Below are 24,768 nucleotides of genomic sequence, written 5' to 3' on the forward strand. Positions count from 1 at the left end.
TATTCATTTCCGGGGAACATGAGGGATCGGGGATTAATTCCATAGCATATGCATACAATATTTCAAACATCAATCTCGGGGGGAGGGGGCAGCGAGGAAACCGTTCGATATATTTAATTAAGGTGTGAGGACCTGGAATGCCATCTAGGGAGACAAAGGGATGTTAAGAGTGAAGTCTTGAGGGGGAGTACATACATTTCCACAATAAGCATTCCATTGAGACCAAATTCTATTCCATTTCTTAGGTCTGCCCCGTGACAAGTATACTGTCTTTTCTCTGAACATGCACCAGTCCATGTTTTCCTTCCAAGCCGATAGTGTAGGCAGTCTCTGGGAATCCCATAACTGCGCAATGTCCCTTTTCGCAATCATGTTTCCGAGGGTTGCCCAACAGATCTGCGCCGTGTTATAATCATTCGGTTCCCATACATTAAGGAGAACGCGTCTAGCCTCAGGGAGGAGTACCACCCTGTGACCCTTTCCATGCTGGTATGTACTCGGGACCAAAACGCAGCAACCTCAGGGCATCCCCACAGTATATGGAGGAAGGTACCAATCATACCACACCCACGCTTACACAGACCATCCACAGAGTATCCCATTCGTACCAGACGCGCACCAGTAACATACACGCGATGAAGGATCTTGAGCTGGACAAACCGAAGGCGGGCAGGGATGGCCACCTCCTTGGGAGAGGACACGGCCATTTGTCAGTCCTCATTGTCCAACTCCAACCCGTCAGCAGCCCATAAGGCCCTGAGGCGCACAAGCAAGTCGACTCTGTTGTTGATGAGCTTTTTATAGATCAGTGAAATTGTACTATCAGGTACGTAGCCATCAAGGATACGGTCCTCGAGAGGCGAGGATTCAGGGATCTCCGTCCCCTTGGGGAAAACAGACAACAAGGCGTGCCGTACCTGAACATACCGAAAGAATTCCTTGTCGTCAAGCTCATTTTCAATCTTAAGCGCCTCAAAAGTCTTAACCGTCCCTTTAGACCAAAGATCGTCAACCTTGCTTATACCTATCATGTCCCATTTATCAAAACCTTTCGTCCTCCACAAATTGCCCAGACCATCTGAATCATACAACGGAGTTGCACGGGACAATCTATCACACCATTCCAGAGCAGCATTAGCATCACGCTACACTCGCACAGCAATTTTAGTGGGTACAGTCAGAGTCGTATAGGGTCCCTTAGAGTATAGCGCCCTGTTGAAGTTCCCACCAGGCAAAATATACTTATCCATTGCAAAAGCTGGCGTTAGACCGGGGGCATAAGTTGCGTGATTGACCGCACTCAGCTGGGAGGCCCAATAATAACGTCTGATGTCTGGGAGGGCAATGCCGCCATCGTACCATGGAAGAGTGAGTTTGGAGAGGGCAATGCGCGCACGCCCATCCCAAATCAGCCGCCTCTGAAGCCCCTCCACTTCACGAAAGTAGCCAGAAGGAATAGGATCAAAAGAGTTCTGGAGTGCATATAAAAATCTGGGTATCGACATCATTGTTTGAAAATATGTTTTTATTGCAGGAAACAAATGTAGACATGTGATTGGCACCTGATAGAAAGGGAGAGCCATGGGGACGGTAATCGTATCAACTCTATACACGCCCATTCAGCCCACAACCCGGGGGTCGGGCGGCGTGTGCCATTAGTCCACAGGTAGCATCTCTCCGATCCGGTAAAGTCCAACAGGTGAAAAGAATAAGACTCTTCTGCTTTTCTAAACAACCCAAAGAAAATACCCCCCCACCCCTTCTCCAAACAGTTACATCCCCCCAGAGGAGTAAATTGTCAGTCTCAATGGTACCACATTCTAGTGCTCACAGAAGCTGATAGCGCTCCCTTTCCTCTTTCCCCCTCCCTCCACTCCCCTCGTCATCGGCAGAGTATCGTATGGTCGATCAGGTTGTGATAAGAGACTTAGGTCGTCATCGGGGGTCTAACCCATCAGTAATCCGTTATCGGGATCCAGGCCGCTCCCAGTCCGTGCTTTCAGAGTCAGTATGTTTGTTATGGTCGCGCAGGGTCTGCACCAATGTCTCCCACGCCTGCGCAGCTTCCAGAGCTTTCTCATCTCGTCGCTGCCTCGCTTGTTGGTATCTCAACGTGCTCTCACTTCCCGCCCATTTGAGAAGTTCATTACGCCATTTGTCACCTGTAGGACCAACTCGCGCCTTCCAGCGTCTGGTGATTTCTCGTTTGGCTAGAAGCAACCCTAAATCTATAAACTTATTAGTAATCTTATGTTTGGAGGTATGCGGAAACCAGTGTAGGCTCCCTACAGCTGCATCTATCTGCAACGATCTACCAGTCACTTCAGCCAGTGTTTCTCCCACAAACAACCAGTAGGAAGTCAGCATAGAACAGGACCATAGCATGTGCAAAAGGTCTGCTCCGTTCGTTCTGCATCTAGGGCAGGCCGCCGTCTCTAGGTCGAAGTATTTCTGTAATTTCACCGGTGTCAAATAGGCACGATGTAATATGTAAAAGTGGACCAGTTGGAATCGGGCATTACGTGTGCCCTTCCAGGCCCGCCGTAACAGCTGGGCCCATGTGGCCTCCGGAATTTCCTTCCCTATGTCCATTTCCCATCTGGTCTTAAGAATCGTCAGGGGTGCCAGCCCGTCATTCACCATTCTGGGAATGAAACTGCTTTAACCGTTCCCGCGGCCATCATGACGTACTGGCATGCCGCCGAGACCTGCGGTTCCTCCTGGCCCATCTTCCAATGAGCCTGGAGTGCCCTTGTGACCGCCGCGTGGAGCAAAAAATCGCCACTATGGACATCGTAACGGTCTAGTAGCGCCTGGAAGGGTAACAACGTCTCGTCTTCGTAGAGGTCACCCACGGTGTGTATACCCATCTCCTCCCATTCCCCTAACCGTGACCAATCGCCACCATGAGGTAGTGCAGTGAGCATTCCCAGCGGGATCTCCGGGGCATAAGGTCTCTGTCTCCCCGTTTTACGATGTATTCTGTTCCAACACAAGCGGATGGTGCGTTCCTCCTGAGTGAGGTCCCGCAAATCAAGCTTCTGTTGCAGCGCAATATACGATAAGACATGTCTGGGTATGCCAGTACCCTGTGTCTCTTCCGGACCCCGAAACTCACGTGCTACCTCCTGGGTATAGGTCTGTAACTGAGCGGCCCAATAGTACATCTCAAAGTCGGGCGCCGCCAACCCTCCCTCCGTCCTAGGTCTCTGCAAGGTTTTGAGCGCCACTCTTTGGCAGCCCGAGCCCCACAGGAACGCCACTACCATGGATTCCAGGCCCTGAAAGCTAGATCTAGGGATCCAGATCGGTAACGTTCTGAAGTAGTATAGCAGGCGGGGTAGTGCCACCATCTTCAGTAGTGCAATTCTTCCCGCTACTGATAGGGGCAGGGTGGACCAAAAGGTCATGCTACCTTTAAGCGCACGGATGCCTCTTGAGATGTTACCCTCGAGCGTATCAGCAGGGCTATGGTAAACGTGCACCCCCAGGTATTTAAAGCAAACCGGCGCCCATCGGATCTCTCTATGAATGTCCGGTTCGGGACTATCTTTGTGGATCGGGAATAGGCAGGTCTTAGCCCAGTTCACCCTGAGCCCCGACACCTCCCCAAAAGCCGTGAGCACTGAATCAGCTCCGGCTAGGGCCGACCCAGCGTCTTCTAGGAAAAGCAGCAGGTCATCAGCATATAGGGAAATGTACTGGTGGCCCAACGGAGACTGCAGCCCCCTGTAGTGGGCCCCAGTGCGGATCGATATAGCCAGCGGTTCCACTGCCAGGGCAAACAGCAATGGGGATAACGAGCAGCCTTGCCTCGTGCCTCGCTCCACTGGGTAGCGTTGAGAGATCAGCGGACCCGACTTCACTCTGGCCACCGCCGAGGCATATAACACTGTGGTCCATCTCAGGAAACCCTCACCCAGGCCAAACCGCTCGAGCACCCTGCGGAGATAAACCCATTCCAGGCTGTCGAAGGCTTTCTCTAGGTCTATCGAGAGAACCATGGGATCAGGAGCACAAGTGTGATCCCCCTCCAACAGTCTGAACAATCGTCGAATGTTCATCGTCGTGTTACGCCTGGGGATGTAGCCCGCCTGATCTGTGTGTACTAGCGAGCTCATATGTTCCAGCAATCGTGCGGCTAATATGCTGCTCAGGATCTTGTAATCGACCGTGAGCATTGAGAGCGGCCGGTAAGATGCTGGCTCAAAGCCCTCTCTGTCGGGTTTTAATAGAGGTATCACCAGGGCCTCTCGCAACGAGCCCGGCAGTCGACCCAGAGTCTTCGCTTCCTTGTAAATCTGTAGGAGTTTGGGGGCCAGTAGTTCCCTGTATACAGCATAAAACTCCACTGGGAGTCCATCAATGCCTGGCGTTTTATTCCGCGCCATTTTTTTAATGGCGCTTCTGATCTCTCCTAACTCTACATCCCGTCCCAGGGCTTTTGCCTGTTCCGGGTCCAGATTAGGAATCGGTAGATCGCATAGGAAGGTGTCCGTCGGGCAATATCCGGCGATACACGACTTCGATAGAGCTGCTCATAATAATTCCAGAAGCAGTTGAGGATCTCGGGTTGAGTATAGACCTCCCTGTGCTCCGCAGTCCTCATAGCCACAATTGGCGCAGTGCGCCTCGTCGGGTTGGCAAGCCAAGCCAGTAGCGTACTCGACTTGTCACTCTCAGCCAAAGACCTAGTCAGGTACGTTTTATAATCATAGCTGCGTAAGCGCTCAACTTCTACGGCCACCGCCTCTTTCGCCGCTAGTATCTGCCGTTGGAGCTCTGGGTGGCCAGGGCGGGCAACCTCCAGCTCCCGAAGGACTCGATCAGCCTTCGTCAGGTCTTCTAGGAGTACTCGGCGCACCCCGACTTTCTGCGTTATACAATAACCCCTGACAACCACCTTAAAGGCGTCCCACTCCGTGGCTCTCTCTGCAGTCGTGCCCTCGTTCGTCTCAAAGTATTCTGCGATCTTGTCCTCTAGGCCCCTACGAAACACCTGGTCTTCCAGTAGCTCTGGTCGCAACTTCCAGGTTGGTACACAGGGGGTACCCTGGAGCCACCAGAGCTCCATCAGTAGTGGGTTATGGTCGGAGATAGTTCTCGTTAGGTACTCAGATCTCAAAGCCAAAGAGGTCACCTCTTTGGACCCTAGTATGCCGTCCAGTCTCACGTGCAACTCGTGCATGCCAGAGAAATGGGAGTAGTCCCGGGCATGTGGGTGTTGTACCCGCCAGATATCCGTCAGTCCCCACTTTGTTTGCCAGTCCGTCCTGCCCCTGGCCACCCGATGTGTCGGGGAGTCCGGAAGGGGAGGATGGGACCTGTCCAGTCGAACGTCGAGCACCGAATTAAAGTCGCCCCCTAGTAGGATGGGTCCTGATAGGTAGCGGGCTAGTGAGCCCGACAGCTCAGTCAGAAAGGCGAGCTGGTCCGTGTTAGGCGCATAAATGCAGCAGATGTTTACTTCTCTTCCCCCTAGTCTCCCCGCAATTGCTACGTACCTCCCCTCAGGATCTACAGTGTGACTATGTACCTGTAAGGGTACCCCAGCTTTAATCCATATCAGCGCGCCTCTCGCATAAGCCGAGTACGTGGTGTTAAATACCTGTCCCCGCCATCTACGCTGTAGCGCTATCCCCTCTGATTTGGTGAGATGTGTCTCCTGCAGCAGCGCAATCTGTACACCTCTGCGCACTAGGTAAGCGTGGACCTTATGTCGCCTGGACATGGTGTGCAGACCCCGCACATTCCAGGTGATGCATTTCAGAGTCGAGAGATCAGCCATTGTCCCATGTCGTGAATTCCAGTCCCTCTAACCACACTGCATGCATGGTCAAGCACCCAGATAAATCCATACCGATGACGAGTCCCCTTTTCAACAAAAATAAACCAACTTTCAAACTTGAGTCCCCCCGCCACCCCCCCATAACAGGTTCCAAATAGTACCATCTAGTTCCCATCCAAACTGTATCCCCAAAACCCTCTTTCCGCTAACCTGGCGGTAGTCACCGCAGGTGTGCCTTAAGGGCAAAGTGGGGGGTCAAGCGACAATGTGGGGCCGCCCCGCTGCAAGCCACCTTACGATCGAGCCCTACATCATGGAGGTCAATGTAGGGAATCCCCGCAACCCTCCACACAGTCAATGAATCAACACTGCCCCGGACGAGTCGCTTCTCCCCCTTTTATGCAGTTGCCCGCCTCTCATAGCCCCCCCAATCAGTACTGGCTCACCCGAAAGTTTCATTGTTCATCAAGTAGGCCTTCTGCAGTTTCTGGGGTGACCGCCGGGAGCGTCACGCTGTCAGGTTCAGAACCCTCTGTGTCCGATCGACCCCCACTTTCTCCAGGTTCCGAATGTGCTGTCTCGTGGTCTTCCCGAGGGCCAGACATGGAAGAGACCATCTCCAATGCATCCCTCTGCTCCGCCGCCGTCTCTATCGTAGAGGGGCGAGCAGCTCCACCCCTGCGATGTCTGAACCTCTTAGGCTTCTTCTGTGGGATGTCCCCCATTGCGGCTCGGGAAGAGGTTCCAAAACCGTCCTTACCAGCCCTGTATAATTCAAGCCAACTACACGCTTCGTCCGGGGTGTCAAAGAACTTGGTGGACTCGTCTATGACGATGCGGAGTCGTGCTGGAAAGAGTAGGGAGTATTGGATGCCCTCATCTCGTAGTTCTCGTTTTATCGCTAGGAAGGAGGACCGACGTCTCTGCGTCTCGTAGGTATAGTCCGGGAAAATGTTCACACGGCTGTTGTCCACCTGATAGGGTCCCTTCTGCCTAGCCGCCTGCAGCAGGAAGTCTCTGTCCCGGAAATGGAGCAGCCGGGCCACCACTGGGCGGGGGGGTCGACCCAGCATCGGCGGTTTGGCCGGTACCCTGTGAGCTCGCTCCAACGCGTAGAAGGGGGACAGTCCCTCTGGCGCCACCACCGTCCGCAGCCAGTCTTCCAGAAACGCTACCATGTCCCCTCCTTCAATTTTCTCCGGAAGGCCCACTATCCGAATGTTATTTCGCCTGTTGCGTCCTTCCGCATCTTCCGCGCGTCTCTCCAGGGTTTCTATTCGGGTCAGAGCATCTTTCACCGTGGCGTCCAATGTTTTCTGCGCCGGTTCCAGGCGTCGCACCGAGCCCTCTATTTCCTTCACTCTGTCTGAGAGCTTGCCGTGGTCAGCTCTAAGCAGGCCCAATCCCGTCGCCACTTGAGCGATGTCCTCTCGGAGGGCCGATCTGGTCTCAGTGATTGCCTGCAGGATTTTGTCCAGTTGCTCCTGAATCGGCGGGTTCCCAGGCCCTTCCAGGTGCAGGCGCTCTTCATTATCAGGTGGCTCCACATCTGAGGCTGTCTGGGCGCCCCCTTTTGTTCCCCTCGGCTTACCCATGTTGCTCTGGGCCCCCGATAAGGTGGTAATCCAGGTGCCGTCGTTGGCGCGGCGTGGCGCGGTCGCCAGAAGCCGCAGTCCGCCGCCTCGCAGCTAGCAGCTGGTACCCAGGTGTTCAGGCCCCTAGTCTGTGGTCAGGGCGAAAAACCTCCGGTGGTGTCGTCTTGGGCGGAAGGGCAGGGTGCATCCGGGGGCCAAGCTATCCTCCCAGCGTCAGTGTGCCGAATGGGCGCTCGTCTGCAGCCTTCAAGACAACGGGGATAGGGGGAGGCCTCGCAGAGGCGCCGCGGAAGCTCGGGGAGCCGTCCACCATTCAGGTGTTCCCGGCCTCCAGCCCGTTATCCTTCCATTGAACCACGCAGTGTGGCCTTGTCTTGTGTGGTAAATAGGGCACTCCTATAATCGTACCAGCTGCCCCACAGTGGTGTATAGTCCGGCAATGCGGGGCCACAATGAAGTCCGAGGGCCGCCCCAGCCCTCGCTGGAAAGCGCGGAGTCAACCCCCTGGCTACCTCCTCTCTCAGCTCCTCCTCAGTGCCCTGCAACAGCGGAGTGGGGTTGTCCGCCTCGGCGGCTCTAGGCCTCTCAGCTGCTGTCCTTCAAGGCAGCGCCATGTCGCCTCACGCAGCGCTCTTTACACAGGGAGTGTCGGGAGCGGTTTCCAGGTTCCTCTCGCCACTCTAGAGCGGTTCCCTTCCACGGTCGGGTATCCGAACCCGTCTCGCAGGTCACCACTGCCGTTCTTCGTGCGGGCTCGGGGAGAGTTTGATCCGCCCCTCCCCCTGCTCGGCGCCTCAGCAGTGTCCCCCGTCCACTGACCCGGGCGCACCTTGCCGGCTGCCGGGCATCTGCAGTCGCCCCATGGGACGTCAGGGATCAGGCCACAGGGCGTCCCTCCAGCGGGGAAGGTCCGCTCGCCCCTCTGGGTTGTCCGGGTCTCCGGGTCTCCCGGCCGCCTCCTATGAAGTCAGGTCGAAGCGGGCGCCATCTTGGTCCCTGCCGCTCGGCCTTCTCACTTCGTCATTCCTCCGCCGCAAAAACCTCCACAGTCCCACATCAGGGTCGGGAAGGCGTCCGGGGCATAGGGGACGTCAGTTCTGGGTTCGGGATTCCCAGATGGGCCCTCAGTGTCAGGATTAATGTGGGCTCGATCGAGGAGCCGAGCCTCTAGGCGACCTCCGCCATCGGCGCTCAAGCCACGCCCTCTGGGTATCGACATCATCTTGAAGAGAGCCGCACGTCCCAAGGGTGACAGAGGCAGCCGGCGCCACCATACAACGTCAAGCTTGAGCCGCTGAAGAGGGGCTCGAAGGTTACGCTCGTACCGAACGGCAGGATCCAAGGAAACAAAAATACCCAAATACTTAAAGCCGGACATAGCCAACTGAATCGGGAATCTTCAGGGCAAAGGAGGGATCTCTCCGGCCAAAACATAGACACAGGACTTGGTCCAATTGATGACAAGACCCGAGTTCTTCCCGAAAGAGGTCAGAACGTCAAAAAGCACATTAAGGGACTTCCGAGGGGACGTGAGGTAAAGGAGGATATCATCCGCGTATAGGGAGATTCGGTCCTCAAAGTCGGGAGTCCACCGAATGCCCTTCAGCAAGGGCTCCCAGCGAAGCCACTCAGCTAGCGGTTCCAAAGCAAGGGCAAAAAGCAATGGGGACAATGGGCAGCCCTGTCGAGTACCTCGCTCGAGCGTGAAAGTGCCGGAGACCCTCTCGTTAACAACCACCTGGGCCGCGGCCTTTCATATAGAAGCTTCACCCAGGCAATGAATGTCGGACCGAACCCACACTTAGCGAGAACAGCCCAAAGATACGGCCATTCAACGGTATCAAAAGCCATAGTGGCATCAAGGGAAGCCAAAATGTCCGGCTCCGTCAGAGTCCCAGCTCTCGCGAGAACTCCATGGAGCCTCCGAAGATTAAGGGCGGTGTTCCGGTGCGGAATAAAACCAGATTGATCCGGATGAATCAAGTCACCAATCACCTTAATCAATCGAGTGGCTAACAATTTAGCAAGTATTTTGGGTTCGAGTTGAGTAATGAAATGGGCCTATATGAAGCACAACGATCACGTGGTTTACCCTCCTTGTGAATGACAACGATGGTAGCCAGACACTGATCGACGGGAAGGACACCAGAATCAAGAGCCTCAAGGAACATGTCCCTTAAGTGAGGCGCCGTTTTGTCAGGCCGCAGCTTATAGAGCTCAATGGGCAAACCGTTAGGGCCCATGGCCTTACCTGACCGGAGGGCACGGATGGAAGCTGCGACTTCGTCTATTGTGATAGGTGCATCCATTAAGGCCCTATCCTCATCAGAGAGGCAGGGCAAGGCAATATCGCGCAACAACAGCCGAGAGTCATGCTCATCCCTTGCACTGACCGAGGCATACACCATTCGAAAATGATCCACAAAACACTCAACAATACCCACCGGGTCAGAAACACGTTCACCAGTCGACCCCTCAATCACAGGCACGACCCGATTCATCCGCTCTTTCTTGTCAAACCACGCAATCAGCTTACCCGCTTTGTCACCCACATCATATATTCTACCTTGCTGCTCTCTATTCATGACTTTCGCAGCGTCAGTCACAAGGGCTCTATAATCGGCCTGTTTTAAACTAAGGGAATGTAGTGTAGCACGGGTAACATCACCATCCAGATCGCTCTCAAGCACAGCTATTTCAGATTCGAGGCGTACAAGTTCTTCGTATTTAGCCTTTTTTGCAGCAGCAATCAATGACAATGAATGCCCACGAACCATAGTCTTGAAAGCCTCCCACAATGAGATAGAAGAAGAAACAGACCCCACAGTTTCATTAAAGTAACAGTCAATAGCCTTTACCAGCTCGGAGCGGGTCTTAGGATTCCGAAAGTACCACGGATTTATGGGAGCAACTCTACCCTCACTACCCACTCTAGCCTCAACACTGAACCACAGGGGAGAATGATCAGAAATGCCCCTAGGAAGGTGACGGATATCCCTGATGGAGGACGATTGCGCTGCAGGCATGAGGAAATAGTCTAGTCTGGAAAGGCTACCCTGGGCCCCGGAGTGGAAACTTTTATAGTGTATTTGTGGGATGCATGAGTCTCCAACCGTCCGTTAGCCCAAAGGTTTCGATCAGCTCACTGAGCCACATTTGTGATCTAGGTAAGTCCCGAGGGGGGTATCGATCAGAAGTGCCAGAAACCACAGAGTTAAAATCTCCACCAAGAATCAGAAAACCTTCAGGTAGCCCCAGTAGAAGCCGCCCGAGGTCAGCAAAGGTGGTGGCCTGTAGGCCCGGAGGGACATATACGGTGACTACAGAAATCGTCTTACCCTCCCATCTCCCAGAGAGCGCAGCATAGCGACCCCTGTCATCGAGCATTATCTCGTCGATTTCGAGGGGGAGAGAGGACCTGATCAAAATGCCCACCCCTCTGGAGCCAGAGGTGAATCCGGCATGGGCGACTAGTTGATATCCACGTCTATTCAACGCCTGGCAAGCATTGCCAATTAAATGTGTTTCTTGTAGTAGAACAATATCAGGGGAGTGGCGTCGAAGGAACTGCAGCACAACCCCTCGGTTTATTCTATCTCCCAAACCATTGACATTCTAGGACAGCAGTCTCAACTCACTACCCCCAATCCCGAGAAAGGACCCGAGCCCCGCCCTCATGAAACCCCGCAGGGGAAGGAACTAAGCGAACAATACGATGCCATGTGAAGGAAACAAAGAAACATACACTCCCCACCCCCACCCCCCAACAAGAACCCAATACAACACCCCCCACCCTGCACCCCTGCATTCAAACTGGAAACCACCCCAACTTGCAGTGTGCCTATCGCCCAGTCATGAAACTAGTCTACACGAAGAACCCCGGAGGAGGAAGAGTCCCTTACACCCCCGCCACCCTTGGGCCCATCAAAAAACAATAGTTAAAAGAACAAATCGCAGAACTCAGCTGACAAACGATTAGAAAGAGCAGACGTCGGGAACCATAGTGTCACTCTTGATCCGGCGTGCCCCTCTCGGTTCCACCGGGGTGCTCAGATCGATCATCCCTTTTTGGCAAGGAATCAAGCCAGTCACTGACACTGTCCGGACGGTCAAAGAAGAAGGTTTGTTCCTCATATTCGATCCGCAACCGGGTCGGACACAGCATAGCGTACTTGAGGCCCAGATCTCGCAGCTGCTTCTTCACCCCCTGAAACCCCAGTCTCTGTCTCTGGACCTGAGGAGTAAAGTCCGGATAAAAGTTCACGGTGGTATTATCGAACTTCAAGGGGCCATGCTCCCGAGAGGCTTGGAGAATAGCGTCTCTATCTCGAAAATGAAAAAGCCTAGCAACAATTGTTCTCGGGGGGGCACCCGACTTTACCTTCCCGCCCGGGAAACGTATGCACGCTCAACCGCAAAAAATTAGCTGAGTCCGGCGGGAGCCAGATGGTTCAAGATCAGGTCCTCTATGAGGAGGTCAACAGCAGAGTTCTCAGGGTCTTCCGGCACACCAACGATGCGCACGTTGTTGCGCCTGGCCCTGTTTTCATGCTCCTCAAGCCGACGGGCGATGAAGTCGTGTGATGATCTCAGGTTGCCGATCTCAGTCTGCGCGTCCGCAACATCAGTGATCAGGCTGGAGGTCTTCAAATCCAACGCCTTCAACCTCTCATTAGTTTTGGCCATGTCCGCTCTAATCAGCGTGACATCCACGGCCACAGTGTCTATTTTAGATTCAAGAGCCTCGTATTGCTGTCCCATAGAGCACAAGAGAAGACGTCACGCGATTAAGCCGGCTGGAACTACTATTTCAAATTCGTGTTATACTGGGCTATCTGACCAAAGTTTTTCTTACTTGATGACATTGAAGTAACTACCATTTACTAAAGACAAGAATAATTTTTAAATAACACTGCTTCCAATCTGGATGGAAGAATATATTTTTCGCAGTATGAAGATGAGTTCACTTTATTTGCCCTGAAGAAATCCGTGGAGGACGAAACGCGTTGGCTACACGTGTGAAGATTCAAATAAAGATTGAACTCCCAAAAAGCTTTTCAAGACTCTGCTACTGAATTGATTTTCCATTCTTTTGATTTCTAAACTAAAATTGTGATTACATAGATTCTCACTATACCATTTTGTGTGCTGGATGAATTTTGAAAAAATTGCTGTTCCATAGAGGCCTGCATACCCGTGATGGCACTCATGACTTCACGAAGAGAGACATCCGTAGGCGCGGTCGAGTCTGTCCTGGGGTCGTCAAGAATACGGCCAGTACCACCGGGGGTTCCCATTGGTTGGGTGTATCGGTCCATGACGTTGGTCTGGGTATGTCCCCCGCGGACCGGCGTCCTTGTCTTGCGCTTCTCGACTTCAGGTTTAGTGGCCATATTGGAGGCTGTGCCCCGAAGGGGCCCTCTAGACCTGGTAAAAATGGCCGATCTTGATGGGGCCAATGAAGACAAGAAATAGGCCAAAAATTGTGAAATGTCAATAGAACAGGAGGCCAAAACCCTCAGGAGAGGCAGAGCTCGACAGCAGGGCAAAGCTGCGCCTGGTCCGGAATTAGTCTGGGAGAGTGTCGGCCGCTCGGAGCTCGAAGTAGAAAGCGAAACCGAAAGTGAGGATGAGGCCGACTGGGGGGATCCCTCCAGCCGTTGTTGTTCAACTACTCCCCGGCCTGTGAAGCAGCAGAGTCCCCCGGCCTCGTCCGGGGCAGGCCGAAAAAGTCGAAGTCGATGTAAAAACAGCTCCCGACGTTCAAATTCGATTTTGAAAAGGATGTTGAGGTCAGCAAGAGTTTGTCTTCAAAAGCCCATATTCAGAATAAGGATATGTTAAGGATATTTGCAGAAGGACGGCGCGGGTCTCGGGAGCCCTCTGCTCACGCGACCATCTTGGATGCCCGCGTAGCTCCTCTCAGTGGGACATTTTCAATGTATTTATTGAATCAACGTTATTCTTGTATAATGTACTTGTGCTGCAATTATCAGTAGGCAGAAGCAGATGAATGTGATTGCAAGCGCAAAAGAGTAAATTGCAGATATGGCTCTACCATGGTGCTAACACAGTGTATATATGTAGGCATATAAAAAAAGGTAGTAATTAGGTGAACTCCTACTATATGAATTGTACTCTGTGTGTATTGGTATGAAGCCAAGAATCCCCCCAAGGGACGATCCAACCCCATTACCGGGCAGGAGAAAGTGTAGGACCCCGTCTGTACACCCCTCACAGAGATGTCATACCGCTGCATGGTGAAGTTTCAGCATACAGGGGCCCTCAGTGTCAGCTGAAGTGCCTCCTCTGCTAATCCTTAGAGATGCTGATGAGTTATTATAAAAAGCATCCTTTTGATGTACGTATAGATTAGGATGGAATGGAAATGCAGATAGCCCTGTCGCCCCGTAAATGAAGATAGAGCAACATTTGTACCGAGGGCATAGAGGCCTTGTACTTTGTGTTTGAGGCATCAAGATAATCTTATGGAAAGCCAGATGTGTAAACAGAAGTAGTTTCAGAGAAACTAATCCAACATTGTCACACATGCGAATATGTGCAAAAGGTCACAGCAGTAATGTTAATGTGCAAAAAGGGACAATGGAAAAATATGCTCAGCTTCGCTACATGGGCCTAACCCAGGCACATAACACAGGATTTATCTACGATGCCATAGCCTCACTTGCAATAACACAAGGCTTAGTGATACATGATGACATACATGCAGGTAATATATTAACGAGAATAAATACTGTTACAAATATTGCCAAGCAAGTAAATAGATCTGACAATAATCATGAGGCCCAAGACCCAAAGAAGCACCCAAAATCACCTCAGAAAGTTCTTCCAGTTTCCTTATACACTTCATGGCCAATTTCATGCATATTTTCCAATGCCATATCCACACTTGGTGCATTATCTGGTATGTTAATGCAGCAATCCATGTTAATCATCGTACAGACTCCACTCTTCTCAGCTTATATTTCTAAAACCATCTCATTTTGTAGAACCACGGTCCTCATAGCAATAATTTCTACCATTATTTTTCCCCAATACTGCTGAGGTTTCCTTTATAGTTGCCTCTAGTAATCCACCCAATTGTCTTATTTATCTGGAATTAAGGTCTACTCCAAGCATCAGTGTTATCCATTTTCTAGGTCACTGGCTTCTTGGGCTTCTGTAGCCATCTGATCTATTCTTCTGTTTCCCCTTAGTATGGAATTAGGGTATTCCACTGAATGTATTCACATGTGGGTTTTTGGTTGGTGTCAAATGTTAGAGAATACCCATCCTATGTAACAGAAGCCTGCCCAACATTTTGGCAACTTGGTGTATGCTCTTTACCCCATATAAAATACACCTGTTTTCCCAGGTACATGGGATAGCCTAATGAAGAGGTGTTGCTTACGTTAAAGTATTGTTCACATTCACTATCTCCCACATCTTTTCTTTCTTTGTCCACTAAACAGAAAATCCCCCTTTAATCTCTGCCTTAATCACAGAGGTACCTGGACAGGAGGGGCTGAACCTAGGATTACCAACTGGGTGTAAATTTAGGACGGTGAGTGTACAAATTCAGGACAAAGGGTGAAAATTCAGGACAAACTTTCAGGACGGAAGGTGAAAATTCAGGACAAAAATTCAGAGCAAGGGGTAAGTCTTACACTACAAACAAGGTTATGCAATAGTACTTAAATATATAGACAATAAACATAAGTACAAGTCAAAATAAGTTTATATTAGGTTAAAAAGTAATAGAGTCCACCAAGCAAAATGTGACCACTGATGTAAGTAACAGGATTTTCCCCCCTTATTATGAGTGCTAGTACAGGGGTTCACAGACAGTAGCAATATTAGTTTTAGTGCTGGTTTTTTAAATTAAACTTTTTATCGTAACTAACACACTTCATAAATTCTTTGTTCCTAAGAGCTATTTCTTGTGTCAGTACAGGTGAACTTCAATTGAGAAAAAATCCTCTCAGTAAGTGCATTACTGGCTGGCAAGCTAAGTATAAATTACATGTTTTTTATTTTTTATTTTCAGAACATCGCAGACAACTTTGACAAAACATTCAGCCATTTCTGCGCACATGACAAGTTGGCGCCTGCCACCACTCACAAAGCAGGAGCAATTATACTGTATATGTTAAATAAGTACTGCAGTTTCAAATGACGGGTCAAGTTAACCGCATCAACAGATTTGCAGAGCTGATAAAAAGTGAAAGGTTCTCTTAAGCAGCATGGTTCTAATGCTGACAAATAATTTAAAAAAACGCTCTGCCTGCTTGCGCTCAACTCTGAATCGTGGGACATTAAATAACTTTGCACTTCTAAACCAAAGAATTGATTTTCCACTCTGTCCTTTAAGTTTCTCCACAATATCCTGTCGATGCCTGGTACCTCTGGGGCGCTCAGCTCCTCCTTCTCAACCCGCAGGATAGACGTGCTGAAAATTATCAAAATGTTGAGAACCAAGAAAAGGTAAACTTCGCCTTGTGACATGTTGCCTCCCCACTTTCAAGTCCTAGAAAATCCCATATTTCTTTGGGTGTTTTTTCTTACCCAAGGGAAAGGAAATGGGATTTCAGTGCTGCCCAGCACTTCAACAGTCGTTCGATGTCTGGGAACAAAGTGAGCCACTGTGTTGGGACATGCCAAAATAAAGACTGCAACTCTAGGTCCACAAAAGAAAAACAATCTCTTAACTCCGCTGTTCACTTAGCTGCAGATGAGAAATGGCTGTAGACTTGTTGAATAAAGGATTTTACATCCATAGAAAGTCCATTAATCGCTTGTTTAGCACAGTTGTGTAATATATGGGCAAGACAGTTTGCAGGCAGAATGTCTTCATTTGCTCCTTTCAAAAGCTGAAATATATAATGATGTTGACTATAGTTGACACGTGCATTGTTTCCACAGTATGCAGTGACATGCTCCAATTTCAACCCATGCTCTTTTAATTTTGTTGTGATCTGCTGTGCAACAGCTTTAGCAGTCTCGGCTGCATCATGCAGAGTGTAGGTCACACCGGAAGGGAAATTAAAGTGCTGCAACAAAAGTGGATAGATTTTAATGCTTCCTTTTGTTTGAGGCATCACTGCCAACTGAAAAGTTTCCATATTTTAAGTCTTCATACACTTGCTGCAGCGATAGAGGTGCAAGCACATTTGTAATGATACTTGATGGCTTTGCGCGACAGGATGCTTTCATCGCAATGGATTAGTCAGGATACATTACTTTGGATACAGGGACGGCTGGTGGATTTTGAAAGTGGGGGGGGGGGAAATTGTATTGGAGTGTAGTGAGCGAGCACAAACTGCAAAAGGAGGGTGCGGGGGTCCCCGTCCCCCCAAGAAAATTTCTCAAAAAATGGATTCAAGTGGCGGCTTTTACACCACATATTAACTAGAAATTGTTGCAAACACCGGGTCCAAATATACCATTTTAACGCACAAGGGAAAAGAAAACTTTAGAAGCATATCCAAAATGTGCCCAATACCACTCCGATGAAGCCTGTGAATTATCTCAGTTGGATAATGCACCTTGTTAGTGCATTAGGGTAGCATGCACGTCAAGGGCTCAAGGCTTGACTGGCCGACGCAGACGTTCATCCTTCCATCACAGATCTAAATAAGTGCCATTGAGCTATTGTTTGGAAAATGTTACCAAATGATATCCCCCCTCCCGAAATCCTTAGCAGCAGTGGTCTCTCTTTCCCTGTGGTACCTAAAGCACAGCTGTGGCTTACACTAAGCCCTATGTCGGTAACTAAAGTAATCAACTGGTTAAGAAAAGGTTTCCTGAGTCAAATAAAAGCCAATTTGCTCCCTTTGCGAATAACAGAAGGGCTGGGCACTAGCTATGCCTTGTATTGGTCTTTGTCTGTTGAGAAAGGATGAAACACACGCTTAACATAAAAGGACACAGCTGAAATATAAAACCCGTGCCATCTGAGCGTCTTTCACATCAGTTGAGGCAGTCTTCTGAGAAGAAGCATTATCTGGCCACCCCGGAAGCATCGAAAGAGCCTTGTGTATACCTCAAAGATGGAAATATCTTGGGACTAATGACAAAGTCTGCTTCATCCCAAAGCCCAGCCCTGACATATATGTGGACTCCTTCCCTTCCACACGCTTGTCAGCACCTCATGCCTCAACAACATTCCATAAATATGTGTACTGCCAACATAACACAATTTATAAAAACATGTCAGTCTCTCATACTTCTTTGTCCTTTACACCAAGTGCTGCGTTGTAACACAATGACTGCTCCACGGGGGCCTTCACTCATGACTTGGAAACACTTTCCACATAAGCCTAAATCAAACACAACACACTTCCAACCACACAACCCACATGGTGTAGTGTGCCACCTGCATGGAAAAGCACGTCAGTGTGCAACATAGGGGTAGTAAGTGCTATACAAGCACTATAATACAGTACTGTAAAATACTGCAGTGGCCTAAACCTGAGAGGCTAAAACAACAAGCATTTGCAATGCAATAGGTCTCGCAGTTATACAGGTTTAAGCTATTGGCTTAAAGAATGACAATGCCTTTTATTAATGTTTTTAAAACGAACACAAAAATAAAAGGCATTGTTATTTGCAATGTCAATAGCTCAAACTCGCGTAAATGCGAGCACTATTGTATTGCAAATGCTTGTTAGTACATCTGTGAGCCAGGGCCACTTGGCCACTGTCTGTTACTTACCACCCAGTTATTACATCAGTTAAGAGGCTGACATCACGGTAAGCCAATTAGCTCTGCGTCCTTTTAGGGCTGCTAGATGAGAGTATACACCGACTCCAGGACACTACGCTGGCCCTCTTGGTATTTCTTTTGACAAATCAGTGCACTCTGGGAATTGTAGTTTTTGTTTGAACAACTGAACCAACGCACGGAAAATGAAAGTGTATATATTCCAGAGATCAAAAGGTAAAGAAAAGTGCTCTGAGGAATCAGCAAATCTTCTAGGTCACAGAAATAATGGGAGACTAAAGTAAAGGTCGCCGTACACCGAGGAAAAACAACAAAAGGGCCCCCAAGAGCCAAACTGGGTTCAAAGAGTAGCAGAACTCGCATTTGCTAGGCATAGTAAAAAAGAGCAACTGCCACTTTAAGGTAGAGATGGCAACCATGACCTATGGCACTTTCTTATTGGGTCTCGCACTACTACATTCTGAGGTTGGACGAAACCCTTTCCTCTTCTACTTACCTTTGTTTGTTTTTTCTTCTTTTGTTTTTCTCCCAATCCTTGGCTAGCTGTGCTCCTTTCTTCCCCTCAGCAGGATGTGCTTCAAGCATGGTGGGGACACCGCTCGCCGGCGAGTGAAGACAGGGTGATGGTGGTCTGCCCCAGGTGTCCGCTGTCGTAGTTGGTGCTGCAGCAGTCATGGCCCAGGGGGCAGGTGGCGAACTGCTCGTGCGCTCGTCTCAGCACGATAAAAGCGGGCTCTGACCGGTCCTTCGCCGGAAGCTTTCAGCATTACCAGACTTAGCAGCAGAGGTGTGGGGCTCAGGTAGGTGAGCCGGTGACGCTCTGTACCTTGCTTGTGTCTACACAGCGACGATGTTCGGCACCTTGGCCTCCCCTGATACAGCAACATCGCTCTGCTGACACTTGATGTCTTGTCGCAGCGGCTGGGGATAGATGATCGCAGCATGCAGTCTGTGCACAAGTCTGTGACAATGCTGTTCCTCACCCCGTGGGCCTTTGATCAGGAAGTTGGTGCAAGACAGGTGAGGGGGTTGCAGCACGTGGAAGATGGACGCCCACCTTGGTCGCCAGTGTGACGCTGCCAAAACTATTGCTATTGCAGCATGGAGCTGAAGTAACACACAGCCACACACAGTTTTGGTGTGGGCCGGAAGTCACGAGCGAACTCCGCCCATTTATTTAAGCCCTCTGGCTATGGATGAATGGATGAAGAACAGCCGACTGAAGCTGAACTCAGACAAGACAAAGGTCCTCATCCTTGGCCCCACCCCCTCAGCCTGGAAAGACTCCTGGTGGCCGACATCACTGGGAACAGCACCAACACCTATCGACCATGCACGCAACCTAGGGGTCATCCTCTATGCCACCCTCTCCATGTCTAAGCAGGTCAACGCCATCTCCTCATCCTACTTCAACAGCCTCCGTATGCTCTGCAGGATCTTCAAGTGGATCCCCACCGAAACAAGAAAAACAGTCACCCAGGCCCTCGTCACCAGCAGGCTGGACTACGGAAACGCTCTCTATGCAGGAACGTCAGCCAAGCTCCTGAGACGGCTGCAACGCATCCAGAACGCCTCAGCACGCCTGATCCTCGACATCCCCCGCTGCAGCCACATCAACCCCCACCTGAGAGACCTGCACTGGCTCCCCGTCAACAAGAGGGTCACCTTCAAGCTCCTCCTCCACGCACACAAGGCTCTCCACAACACCGGTCCAGCATACCTCAACAGACATCTCAGTTTCTACACCCCCACCCGCCAGCTCCGCTCCGCAGACCTCACCCTCGCCACAGTCCCTCGCATCCAAAGAACGACCGCCGGCAGCAGATCCTTCTCCCACCTCGCCGCCAAGACCTGGAACACCCTCCCCACTAAACTACGGCAGACCCAAGACCTACTGGCCTTCAGAAGACTCCTCAAGACCTGGCTCTTCGAGCAGTAGCTGCCCCCGTTCCACCCCACACACCCCCAGCGCCTTGAGACCCTCACAGGTATGTAGTGCACTTTATAAATGTCATGATTGATTGATTGATTGGCAACCCTGGCCAGAGAGTGATACAATGTATGCAGGCCCTTCCGGGCTAAGGGTCCAGGGTCAGAGCTCTTGCGGCATCTAGACCACTACAGTACCCATTTGTGTTATTTATTTATTTATTTATTTTGTTAAAACAAATTTTATTTGTCCAGGTGCACATATATTGCAAGGCTCTGCTTTCCAGAGATGACTGTATAATCAGACCATACTAAAATCCTGGCTTTGACAGTTTTCACGTAAATGAAAGAAAAGCATGAATAACAACATAACGATTTACCCAACTCCCCCGTGATCGCACTTAGTTCTTACATTCCTGAGCAAAGCTTATAAATACAGCAGAGCAGGAGGAACTACCCCCTCGGACCTCCCTCACCCAGCACCTCCGCACTCCAAGTATATACATGTATGTCAGCCCTACGGGTGAGCCTCCGTCACTGGTGGTGGATCTAGCAACAGTCCCCGATAATCAGCCCTACGTTTCCAGATCTTGTAGTGTTTGTACGGGCACCCCCTAGCAACAAAGATGGTTTGTTCCAGCCCCATACAGAAATCCAAGCCATTCTTCCATGCGTCCACCGAGGGGGCCCTCGGCACCTTCCATGCCCTGGCAATGTCCCTTTTCGCTAGGGTGAAGCCCAATTGCATCAGATGCCGCTTGTAAATAATGCCTCCTATCCCTTCCATAACTTGAAACAGAGCCAACTGCGATGTACGGGGGAGTTCCCACCCCAGAACCTCCTCCCCTCCAAAAAAGGTCTAGGGAAGGACAGTGCCAGACTGTGTGTATGAATGTGCCTTCCTCTCGACTGCATCTAAGACCCATAGGAGAGGCTATCAGCCCCGCCCTCCACAAGCGCTCTCGAGTAAAATAAACCCTGTGTAGGTATTTGAACTGAATGAGGTGGAGTCGAATGGCTATGGCCGCCCCTCGTGGAGCAGCCAGGGCCTCGGTCCAGTCTTCCTCCTCCAGAGGACCAACATCTCCCTCCGAGTCCCCCCGGAGTTCCTGAAGCAATGAAGAACAGTGAGTAACCAGGGACTGATAAATCAGGGACATTTTATGGTCCTTGAGGTCCCCCACAAATACTTTAGCCTCCAGTGGGCTGAATTCTGGCAGGGACTCCATGCCCTCCAAGCTGGGAGATAAAGCATGCCTGAATTGAAGATAACGGTAGAACTGGGACTGCGGCATTAGGAATTCCTTCTGCAGGTCCTGAAAAGATTTGAGCGTCAGCCCCCTCAGGACTGAGATGCCTATATTATTCCACTCCTGGAATCTTTGTAGGGCCACCAGCTGTGGTAAGTGCCCATTGTTCCAGAGCGGAGTCTCCCGGGTCAGCGTGTTCCACCACCCCATCCATCACAACGCCTGTCTCCGGATCTGGAACCCCACCTGTATAGCCGGCGGAAGCGAGCCCCGCAATGGCGCCGAGTAAAGGAGTGTATGCAGCAAGTTATGGCCCATAGGTCGCCGTTCCACTGCGCATGCTGGGTCATCCCTGTTGCCGTACCACCACTCATTAAGGACCAGCAGATGTGAGGCCTGATAATATGACTGAATGTCGGAGGATGCTAGCCGTCCACAATAAGTGGACAAGAAGCAGATACACAAAGCCACCCGCACTCTTTCCATCGGAACTGCCCAAGCGCTGCATTCACCTGTCGAAACCATCGGGACGGGATCTGATAAGGGTGGTTCTGTAGCTGATAGAGGAGCCGGGGGAGCGCCACCATCTTAAATATGGCGGATCTTCCATATATGGACAGACGCATTTGAGACCAGGACTTGATATCGTCACATATTCTTGTTCCTGCACCGGAACCAGGTTACGCTCCCTGAAGACCGCCGGCACATCCAACAAAAACAAGCCTAGGTATTTCAGGCCTCCCACCACCAGTTTGACAGAGGAGATCCACGCGCCCGCACTCTTCCAATCTCAGAGAATCCATAACGTAGACTTACGGGGATTCATAATTTTTGTTATTTTGAAAGTTTCACTTTCGCATGTGCCTGCAACACATGCTTTCTACTTCCTCTCCGTGCTTGCAGGATAACTAGCAATGAATATGGATGCTTCACATGACAGGGCACTCACAGTGACTCGCAGCTGACTGTATAATCCTAAGGCATGCGCTTCGAGGTGCCCCTCCGGCAGAGAGCTCAGTTTGTATAATACTCTAAGTGTCCTCTGTTTGTTCTCCAAACAGTGAATGAGATGTAGCACAATGCAGTTTATTTTTTTCAGATTTTGTTTACTTAAAAGTTGACATGAACAGAATCGCAGCGTTTTAAACAAACACACGAAGAGACCGGGGAGTGAGGCATAGTTTGAAGGGAAGGAGGGCCCTGGCTCTCAGAGTGGGAACTAGGAGAAGGATGACTGACCAACCGTCCGTAAATTTCACAGACCATCCGTGAACCTTAAACATCAATTTGAAATTGGCCCCTTCTTGTTTTCAGTCAGCCGTGTCTATGTCTGGGCCTCTTCTTGCCTCAATGCCCTCTTCTTTTGCTCGTGTGCACACCTGCTTTCTTTTATGTTTGCTTACTTTGCCTGCCTCGTTCCTCTGCATTCCTCTGTGCCAGTGCATGTTGCGTGCATATGTATGCCTGCTTTCCTTACACATCTATGTCTCTGTTTCTCCTGTGTGTTTCTGTCTTTTGTGTCCCTGCTTCTTTTTTGAAAATGTATCTGCTGCCTACGTTTGTGTCTCTCGGCATGTCTCCCACAAAGCGTTTTGGAAATGCACCAGACCATATCTAAAGGTGTTGGGGGGTTTTATGTTTCAGAATAAGGAAGATGTTAGAGACTGTGACAGACCACATCTCAATGAAATAATATTTTCAATGAAACGTATTGTTGAATCAAGGAAAGTCTTGTCCATCTATATTTGTTTCTGGTTTGCCTTTGATTTTCAAATTGTCAATCCATCCATATCAGAGTCTAATTCTCTTGATTGCAGTCACCCAAAGTGAAGCCCTGAACCTTAATAACAGCTGCACTGTCCCCATCATGTCAGGCTATAAGCTGGTGGCAGCCTGCTACTTGGTAATTGGTACAGGTCTTTTGATATGGAACGTCTATGTTAGGCTGTCTTCAAGCTCTTCCCATAAAAAGCTTCCCTCCTACTTGAGGTTCCCCTGTCTATCTTCATGTGTGGATAGTGTATGTATTATGTCAATCTTTCACCAAAATATGAGTTAACTGTTGTCTTCATTTGGGACACTGTGTACATGATGGAACAACATGCATCCCCGCAAGCAGTACGTCGTTTATGGTGGACAAGGCAACCTGCAGATGCCTATGTCAATCCTCAACTCTCCACCCGGATCCACCCCAACGCAGACTAGGTTTCAACATGCAGGAGTTAAGCATGCCCCCTTCTTCGAATTATGCTAGCTGTTGCCTTAAAATCTCGACCTTCTGCTGGGCCTTGTATGTAGGCAATCCAATCCACATATGCACCTTAACCAATTTGAGGTTACAGAAAGGAAAAGAGAAAGTTAAACAGAAGATAAATGTAAATGACAAACATATACATGTACACATAATCTCGTAACCTGCGTGGTCGGGTATGGACCCTGGAACTCTTCCTAACACCAACCGCCCTGCCCCCCCCCCACCCCCTGAAACATTTATGTCAATCTTCACAAAACAAGGGTCCTTAGCCACACGTGAGGTACTCAACCAATTTCCATTGCCCAATTTCATAGCATTCCTGCAAACTTCTATAACCTGCTGAGAATCTAAAAACTTAGAAAAACCTTTCCTCACTGAGAAATGATTTTTTACTCTGACCCAGTCTCCAACACAAATTCTGTGAATTTCTTTCTCAATAGTAGGTTCAAAGTTTTCAAACATTTCAGAAGATTTTTTGTTGGCAGATTCCGACATGCTCTTCATGTCACCACCATGGTGAAAAGACTTCACCATCCAAAAGGGATAAACCTGTGAAGAAGCTTTTCTCCCTCTTGAACGGACTGAAATTGGTGGCAACATGAGGCGATGTGCGGCATAACCAAACCAGATCTCTCCCAGCTTGAAAAACACAAGACTTGGATCTGAAAGGTGCTTGGACACACTCTACAACAACTCTGTTGAATCTCTCAGTCTTGCCATTGCTTCGTGGATGATAAAGAGGTGTCCTGGTGTGTTTGATGCCACAAGAAAGCAAAAAAGAACTAATGTCTTGCGAGATAAATTGGACACCATTGTCTGTAAGAATTTCCTCCGGATAACCTTCCCTGAGAAAAATCTTATTCAAGCAGTTGATGACACTTTTGGAATGAGGAATATTGATGGGTTCAACTTCAACCCATCTGGACAAATGGTCAACAAGTACCAAAAAATATCTTGAATTGGTAAGAATAACATGAAAAGGCCACAGAAAATCCATACCTAACTTCTGCCAGGCTTTCCCAGTAGAAGGTACAGGAGAATCAACAGCACCCTCTAATACAAGAACTTTGTCACTGGTATTACACCGTACATGTTGTTTAATCAACTCATCAACCTGGATGTATATCCTAGGCCACCAAAAATCAGTTCTGACCTTTTCATAGTGATGGTTGTACCCAGATGACCAGAATGAGCAGCTGAAATAATTTTCTCACAGTAACACATGGGAG

At 49.8% G+C, this 24,768-nt stretch overlaps 1 protein-coding gene across 1 annotated transcript in view; it reads left to right on the top strand.

Annotated features, from left to right (window-relative positions):
• The window catches only part of PLEKHB1 (pleckstrin homology domain containing B1), a 384,556-nt gene that overhangs the window by 80,599 nt on the left and 279,189 nt on the right, over positions 1 to 24,768 (top strand). The window lies entirely within an intron of this gene.

Source organism: Lissotriton helveticus, chromosome 8, assembly GCF_964261635.1.
Source record: "Lissotriton helveticus chromosome 8, aLisHel1.1, whole genome shotgun sequence".
NCBI classification, from domain to species: domain Eukaryota; kingdom Metazoa; phylum Chordata; class Amphibia; order Caudata; family Salamandridae; genus Lissotriton; species Lissotriton helveticus.